This window comes from Moschus berezovskii, chromosome 6, assembly GCF_049115385.1.
Source record: "Moschus berezovskii isolate FMDL1 chromosome 6, NW_MosBer_1.0, whole genome shotgun sequence".
NCBI lineage: Eukaryota > Metazoa > Chordata > Mammalia > Artiodactyla > Moschidae > Moschus > Moschus berezovskii.
In genome coordinates this window covers 46,185,048-46,194,238 of record NC_142465.1, presented here as the reverse complement: position 1 = coordinate 46,194,238, position 9,191 = coordinate 46,185,048, and the positions used below count along the sequence as shown (strand labels likewise).

Below are 9,191 nucleotides of genomic sequence, written 5' to 3'. Positions count from 1 at the left end.
TTCATTTTTAGTTTATGTTTGTATATGACATGATAAAGTGGTCCATTTTTATTCTTTGCATGTAGCTGTCCAGTTATCTCAACAACATGTATTAAACAGGCTGTTTTTACCTCATGGTATATGCTTGTTTCCATCAATATAGATTAATTGACCATATGAGCATAGGTTCATTTCTGGATTTTCTATTCTGTTCTATTGTCATCTGTCTGTTTGTGTCAATACCATATAGTTTTTCTTTGTTTACCGTGGAACCTTTATTTTAATGTGATTACTGTACATCTGCAGTATTGGAGTAATCCTTTTACAAGTGGAACTAGAAGAAGCAATGACAAAACCAAACTGGCACTTGATGTGAATCCACAGGAGTTTAAGCTTCAAATCCAGTCAAGAAGTTTGTTACAATCTCTTTCAGCTTTGCATCGGTCTCTTCTGAGATATTTCCATCGGTCCTGATTTTACCCAACAGGACTTGATGTTGGCTGATAACAAGAGGCAAGAAAGCATTCTCAAATGTTATGATTTTGCTGGGCTCTAGCTTGTCAAGATACCCCCTAACACCCACATAGATAGCAGCCACTTGCTCTTCAATAGCCATGGGAAAATACTGTCCTTGCTTCAGCAGATCGCTCAAATGCATACCACGACTCAAGAGTTGTTGAGTGGCAGCATCAAGGTCAGAATCAAACTGGGCAAAGCAGCAACCTCACGATTCTGAGCCAACTTCATTTTCATGGTACCTGCCGCCTGTTTCATGGCCCTGGTTTGGGCAGCAGATCTGACACGGGACACAGACAAACCAACATTAATGGCAGGGCGGATACCTTTGTAGAACAATTCTGTTTCCAAGAAGATCTGTCTGTCAGTGATGGAAATGACATTTGTTGGAATGTAAACAGACACATCACCAGCTTGTGTTTCTATGAGTGGTAGAGCAGTTAACGAGCCACCATCAAAAGCATCGTTCATTTTAGCTGCTCTCTCCAGTATACAGGAGTGCAGGTAGAACACATCATGAGGATAGGCCTCACGACTGGGGGGTTGGCAGAGCAGCATAGATATCTGACAATAAGCAACTGCCTGTTTGGATCAGTTCAGTTCAGTTCAATCGCTCAGTCGTGTCCGACTCTCTGCGACCCCATGAATCACAGCATGCCAGGCCTCCCTGTCCATCACCAACTCCCGGAGTTTGGATAAGTCATCATAAATGATCAAAGTATGTTTGCCATTATCCCTAAAATATTCTCCCATTGAACACCCAGAGTAAGGAGCCAGGTACTAAAGTGGGGCAGCATCTGAAGCAGTAGCTGAAACCACAATGGTGTACTTCACAGCATCTGCATCTGTAAGTCTCTTCACCAACTGGGCAACAGTGGATCTCTTTTGAACAATAGCAACATGGATACCGTACTGCTTCTTTTCATCAGTTCCATCATTGATTCGTTTCTGGTTAATGGTGTTTCTGGCAACTGATGTTTTGCCAGTCTATCAGTCACCAATAACCAGATCAGACTGACCATGACCAATCAGCACCAAGCTGTCCACAGCCTTAATGCCAGTTTGCATTGGTTCCTGCACAGAGATTCGAGGAATGATCCCAGGGGCTTTCAAGCCAACTCGTCTTTGGGCCTTTGAACCAATTGAACACTTTCCATCAGTGGCATTACCAAGGGCATCGACCACATGACCCGGCAGCTCTTCACCTACTGGAACATCTACACTAGCCCCAGTTCTCTTCACAATATCTCCTTCCTTAATTAGCTTATCATTTCCAAACATGAAAACACCAACATTGTCAGGCTCCAAGTTCATAGACATACCCTTTAAACCTGAAGAAAATTTTACCATTTCTTCTGCTTGAACATTTCTTAGCCGAAGTACCCAGGCAATATAATCACCAATACTTAAAACATGCCCAGTCTCTTCAAGGTTAACAGAGGTATCAGCTCCAAGAATACACTCTTCAAGAACAGAGGACACCTCAGCAGTGCCAGTCTTCTGAAGACAAGAGTTAGAGGCATGGAGGTTCCTTGAAGCAATGAAGGATGATCCCAAAGCATTTTTGGAGACCAGCCCGGCTCACAGAGGGAGAGTGTGGGTATGGCTGTGGCGATGCGCATGGACAGCATCTTTGCAGCTCCTCCTCAGGTGCTTCCTCTGCAGCCACAGCCTCGAGACCCACTGACCACCCTATTGTTCTGATGACTGTGGCTTTGTAGTATAATTTAAAGTCAGGGAATGTGATATCTCTTTCTTATTGTTCTTTCTCAAGATGCTTTGTATATTTGGTGATTCTATACAAACTTTGGGATTGTTTGTTTTAGTTCTATGAAGAATGTCATGAGTATTTTGATAGAAGTTGGGTTGAATCTGTAGTTTGTTTTGGGTAGTATGGCCGCTTTAACAGTATTAATTCTTACAACCAAAGAACATGGGATATCTATTTATTTGTGTCATATAATTGACTCACTCAAAATGGGAAAGAGGTAAGACAAGGCTGCTTATTTAATTTCCATGTAGAGTATATTCACTTTTCACTTTCACACATTGGAGAAGGAAATGGCAACCCACTCCAGTGTTCTTGCCTGGAGAGTCCCAGGGACGGGGGAGCCTGGTGGGCTTCCGTCTATGGGGTCACACAGAGTCGGACACGACTGAAGTGACTTAGCAGCAGCAGAGTATATCATGTGAAATTCCAGACTGGATGAATCATAAGTTGGAATCAAGATTGCTGGGAGAAATATCAATAACCTCAGATATGCAGATGACACTACCTTTATGGCAGAAAGTGAAGAGGAACTAAAAAGCCTCTGGTTGAAAGTGAAAGAGGAGAGTGAAAACGTTGGCTTGAAGCTCAACATTCAGAAAACAAAGATCATGGCATCTCGTCCCATCACTTCATAGGAAGTGGATGGAAAAACAGTGGAAACAGTGTCAGACATTATTTTCTGGGGGCTCCAAAATCACTGCAGATGCTGATTGCAGCCATGAAATTAAAAGATGCTTACTCCTTGGAAGGAAAGTTATGACCAGCCTTGCTGGTATATTAAAAAGCAGAGACATTACTTTGCCAACAAAGGTCCGTCTAGTCAAGGCAATGGTTTTTCCTGTGGTCATCTATGGATGTGAGAGGTGGACTGTGAAGAAAGCTGATCACCGAAGAATTGATGCTTTTGAAGTGTGGTGTTGGAGAAGACTCTTGAGAGTCCCTTGCTCTGCAAGGAGATCCAACCAGTCCATTCTAAAGGAGATCAATCCTGGGTGTTCATTGGAAGGACTGATGCTAAAGCTGAAACTGCAATACTTTGGCCACCTCATGTGATGAGTTGACTCACTGGAAAAGACTCTGATGCTGGGAAAGGTTGGGGGTGGGAGGAGAAGGGGACGACAGAGAATGAGATGGCTGGATGGCATCACCGACTCTGTGGACATGAGTTTGAGTGTACTCCGGGAGTTGGTGATGGACAGGGAGGCCTGGCGTACTGTGATTCATGGGGTCGCAGAGAGTCGGACACGACTGAGCGACTGAACTGAACTGAACTGAAAGAGGAACTCAAGAGCCTCTTGATGAGGATGAAAGATGAGAGTGAAAAAGCTAGCTTAAAACTCACTATTACGAAAACAAAGATCATGGTACCTGGTCCCATCACTTCATGGCAAATAGAGGGGGAAAAGTGGAATCTGTGACAGATTTTCTTTTCTTGGTCTCCAAAATCACCATGGACAGTGACTGCAACCATGAAATTAAAAGACATTTGCTCCTTGGAAGGAAAGTGATGACAAACATAGATAGTGTATTAGAGCAGAGACATCACTTTGCCAACAAAGGTCAGTTCAGTTCAGTTCAGTCGCTCAGTAATGTCCAACTCTCCGCGACCCCATGAATCACAGCACGCCAGGCCTCCCTGTCCATCACCAACTCCCGGAGTTCACTCAAACTCATGTCCATTGAGTTGGTGATGCCATCCAGCCATCTCGTTCTCTGTCATCCCCTTCTCCTCCCGTCCCAATCCCTCCCAGCATCAGAGTCTTTTCCAGTGAGTCAACTCGTCGCATGAGGTGGCCAAAGTATTGCAGTTTCAGCTTTAACATCAGTCCTTCCAATGAACACCCAGGATTGATCTCCTTTAGAATGGACTGGTTGGATCTCCTTGCAGTCCAAGGGACTCTCAAGAGTCTTCTCCAACACCACAGTTCAAAAGCATCAATTCTTTGGCGATTAGCTTTCTTCACAGTCCAACTCTCATATCCATACATGACCACGGGAAAAACCATAGCCTTGACTAGACGGACCTTTGTTGGCAAAGTAATGTCTCTGCTTTTTAATATACTATCAAGGTTGGTCATAACTTTCCTTCCAAGGAGTAAGCGTCTTTTAATTTCATGGCTGCAATCAGCATCTGCAGTAATTCTGGAGCCCCAAAAAATAAAGTCTGATACTGTTTCCACTGTTTTTCTATCCATTTCCCATGAAGTGATGGGACCAGATGCCATGATCTTTGTTTTCTGAATGTTGAGCTTCAAGCCAACCTTTTCACTCTCCTCTTTCACTTTCAACCAGAGGCTTTTTAGTTCCTCTTCACTTTCTGCCATAAGGGTAGTGTCATCTGCATATCTGAGGTTATTGATATTTCTCCCAGAGATCTTGATTCCAGCTTGTGCTTCTTCCAGCCCAGAGTTCCTCATGATGTACTCTGCATATAAGTTAAATAAGCAAGGTGACAATATACAGCCTTGACGTACTCCTTTGCCTATTTGGAACCAGTCTGTTGTTCCATGTACAGTTCTGACTGTTGCTTCCTGACCTGCATACAGGTTTCTCAAGAGGCAGGTCAGCTGGTCTGGTATTCCCATCTCTTTCAGAATGTTCCACAGTTTATTGTAATCCACACAGTCAAAGGCATTGGCATAGTCAATGAAGCAGAAATAGATGTTTTTCTGGCACTCTCTTGCTTTCTCCATGATCCAGCTGATGTTGGCAATTTGATCTCTGGTGCCTCTGCCTTTTCTAAAACCTGCTTGAACATCTGGGAGTTAATGGTTCACATATTGCTGAAGCCTGGCTTGTAGAATTTTGAGCATGACTTTACTAGCGTGTGAGATGAGTGCAATTGTGTGGTAGTTTGACCATTCTTTGGCATTGCCTTTCTTTGGGATTGGAATGAAGACTGACATTTTCCAGTCCTGTGGCCACTGCTGAGTTTTCCAAATATGCTGGCATATTAAGTGCAGCACTTTCACAGCATCACCTTTCAAGATTTGAAATAGCTCAACTGGAATTCCATCACCTCCACTATCTTTGTTTGTAGAGATGCTCTCTAAGGCTCACTTGACTTCACATACCAAGGTCAGTGATCACGTTATCGTGACTATCTTGGTTGTGAAGATCTTTTTTGTACAGTTCTTCTGTGTATTTTTGCCACCTCTTCTTAATATCTTCTGCTTCTGTTAGGTCCATACCATTTCTGTCCTTTATTGAGCCCATCTTTGCATGAAATGTTCCCTTGGAATCTCTAATTTTCTTGAAGAGATCTCTTGTTTTTCCTATTCTGTTGTTTTCCTCTATTTCTTTGCATTGATCACTGAGGAAGGCTTTCTTATCTCTCCTTGCTACTCTTTGGAACTCTGCATTCAGATGCTTATATCTTTCCTTTTCTCCTTTGCCTTTCACTTCTCTTCTTTTCACAGCTATTTGTAAGGCCTCCTCAGACAGCCATTTTGCTTTTTGGCATTTCTTTTCCATGGGGATGGTCTTGGTCCCTGTCTCCTGTACAATGTCACAAACCTCCGTCCAGAGTTCATCAAGCACTCTATCTATCAGATCTAGTCCCTTAAATCTATTTCTCACTTCCACTGTATAATCATAAGGGATTTGATTTAGGTCATATCTGAATGGTCTAGTGGTTTTCCCTACTTTCTTCAATTTAAGTCTGAATTTGGCAATAAGGAGTTTATGATCTGAGCCACAGTCAGCTCCTGGTCTTGTTTTTGCTAACTGTATAGAGCTTCTCCATCTTTGGCTGCAAAGAATATAATCAATCTGATTTCGGTGTTGACCATCTGGTGATGTCCATGTGTAGAGTCTTCTCTTGTGTTGTTGGAAGAGGGTGTTTGTTATGACCAGTGCGTTCTCTTGACAAAACTCTATTAGCCTTTGCCCTGCTTCATTCTGTGCTCCAAGGCCAAATTTGCCTGTTACTCCAGGTGTTTCTTGACTTCCTACTTTTGAATTCCAGTCCCCTATAATGAAAAATACATCTTTTTTCAGTGTTCGTTCTAAAAGGTCTTGTAGGTCTTTATAGAACTGTTCAACTTCGGCTTCTTCAGCGTTACTGGTTGGGGCACAGACCTGTATTACTGTAATATTGAATGATTTGCCTTGGAAACGATCGAGGGGGCATCAGAGGGCAGACACAGTGAAATCATAATCACAGGAAGCTAGTTGATCTGATCACATGGACCACAGCCGAATGTGGTCCACTGGAGAAGGGAATGGCAAACCACTTCAGTATACTTGCCTTGAGAAACCCATGAACAGTATCAAAGGGCAAAATGATAGGATACTAAATGAGGAATTCCCCAGGTCAGTAGGTGCCCAGTATGCTACTGGAGATCAGTGGAGAAATAACTCTAGAAGGATTGAAGGGATGGAGCAAAAGCAAAACCAAAACCCAGTTGTGGATGTGACCGGTGATAGAGGCAAGGTCCGGTGCTGTAAAGAGCAATATTGCATAGGAACCTGGAATGTTAGGTCCATGAATCAAGGCAAATTGGAAGTGGTCAAACAGGAGATGGCAAGAGTGAACATAGACATTCTAGGAATCAGTGAATTAAAATGGACTGAAATGGGTGAATTTAACTCAGATGACCATTATATCTACTACTGTGGGCAGGAATCCCTTAGAAGAAATGGAGTAGCCATCATGGTCAACAAAAGAGTCTGAAATGCAGTACTTGGATGCAATCTTAAAAACGACAGAATGATTTCTGCCAACAAAGGTGCACATAGTCAAAGGTATAGTTTTTTAGTAGCCATGTATGGATATGAGAGTTGGACCATAAGGAAGGCTGAGTGCCAAAGAATTGATGCTTTTGAATTGTGGTGCTGGAGAAGATTCTTGAGAGTCCCTTGGACAGCAAGGAGATCAAAGCAGTCCACCCTAAAGGAGATCAACCCTGGAATATTCATTGGAAGGATTGTAGCTGAAGGTGAAGCTCCAATACTTTGGCCACCTGATGAAAAGATCTGACTCATTGGAAAAGACCCTGAATCTGGGAAATACTGAAGGCAAAAGGAGAAGGGGGTGGCAGAGGATGAGATGGTTAGATAGCATCACCACCTCAGAGGACATGAATTTGAGTGAACTCTGGGAGACGGTGAAGGATCCAGAATTCTGGCATGTTGCAGCCCATAGGATCTCAGAGTTGGACATAATTTAGTGACTGAACAATAACAGCAACAAAGCATCCATAGTATGGAATAATATGCTCCTACTAAGAAGAAGTTAGATGTAAGTGATTTATGGGCAGATATCTACAATAAGTAAGTGTTTTTTTTTTTTTTTTTTTGAGTTACAGAATTCTATGTGGAGGAAGCAATAAAAAGGAAATAAATTCTGTATATATTTGTATGAAAAGAAAGAAAGGTTTGGAGATTACCCTCCAGTTTGATCATATGAGTTATATTTTGGGACAGGATTAAAGGGAGAAGATAGAGAGATTATGAGTGTATTCCTTATACACTTTGACTTTTTTGACTTGTCAGTACTACTTTTACTTTTAAAAATAAAAGTATCATAATAATAGAACAATTTCTTCAAAAGGAATTAAAATCTTATAAAAGGATAAAAGAAGTATACAAATAGTACCAAGAAGCAGAACAATTGATGAGCCTTGAAATATCAATAAATAACCCATTGAGGACATAGTCTAAGGAAAGAACTCCATAAAATTTTTTTCATAGTTAATGGCATTTTAAAGAAAAAATATCAACCTATTCAAAATCCTAAGTTTGATATCCAGTTAGACTAGCAAAGATGTACTAGCAAGATCTACCTTACAGGAAAAAAAAAAAATTTTATGTGTATTAGGAGCTCCTTTAAAAACTAAAAAAAAAAAAATTAGAAAGCATTAAGCTCTAGATTTTGAAAGCAGTTCTCAGAATTTAAAAAGCACTCCATAGCACTTGTCTTATTTCATTGCCTAAGACATGTCTTTGAAACTCTTCATAGTGTCTAGATATTGCCTGGAACCAGTGTACTGTTTTCCTAAACAGCCCATCCCTAGCCTTTGGCTATAGATACAGTATTACAGGTCATGAAAATAGCTAAAGAAAAGAAACAGCAGGCATATATGATAGATGAAATTATTATCTCTCTTAATCCAAGATCATGAAGAATCCCTGCATGTGAATATTGCATTTTATAGAACTGGTATATATGAACTATTTCTTTAGTCCAAATTGTCAGGGTGTTGCTGGGTTGTGGGTTTTTTTTTTTTTTTTTTTTTGCTGTTTGTTTTTTTTCGTCCACCTATTTAAGCTTCGTGTTTGGAGCAAAGAACCTAGATGTCATCAATGAACTCCACCCCTTACTTCCAGTTCTACAAGAACTATAAGTAGGTAGATAGGTGTGTGTTAGGGTGGTGGCCCTGTCAAACTCATTTATCATACTCCTGCTTATCCAGTTGTTGAATCAACAGGAAATTGTCACCTTATAAAGAATAAAGGAAAACTTCCATTCACTTAATCATCAATGTTTATTCTAACAGTATGATTTGATTATGTTATTTTACCCTCTAAGATTCAACTTTTTTGTCTGTATCCTCTTTGTGGAGCTTTTGTGAATATTAAGTGAGAAAATACATGATAAGTTCCTGGTGAAATGTCTGCTTGGAAATGACTGAATCCTTAGATCCTCTCGTCTACCTATTCTACCTACATGACTTCTTATCTAATTTTCCCCTCACTTGCTAGTTCACTTACTTTCTGCTCTTCTTGGTCCTTTTCCTTCTCTAAAGGCATATTCTTTCTTTGAAACAATTGTGATTCTTTTTCTTTCTTAGTATTGCACTTCTTTTAAATTCTAGCCACTAGAGGGATATATGTGCTTAGTCGCAAAGTCATGTCCAGTTCTTTGCAACCCCGTGGACTGCAGCCTGCCAGGCTTTTCTCTCCATGGGGATTCTTCAGGCAA

At 41.1% G+C, this 9,191-nt stretch overlaps 1 pseudogene; it reads right to left on the bottom strand.

Annotated features, from left to right (window-relative positions):
* Positions 1 to 253: 253 nt before the first annotated feature.
* On the bottom strand, positions 254 to 2,126 carry LOC129536693 (ATP synthase F(1) complex subunit alpha, mitochondrial-like; annotated as a pseudogene).
* Between the last annotated feature and the right edge of the window lie 7,065 nt (positions 2,127 to 9,191).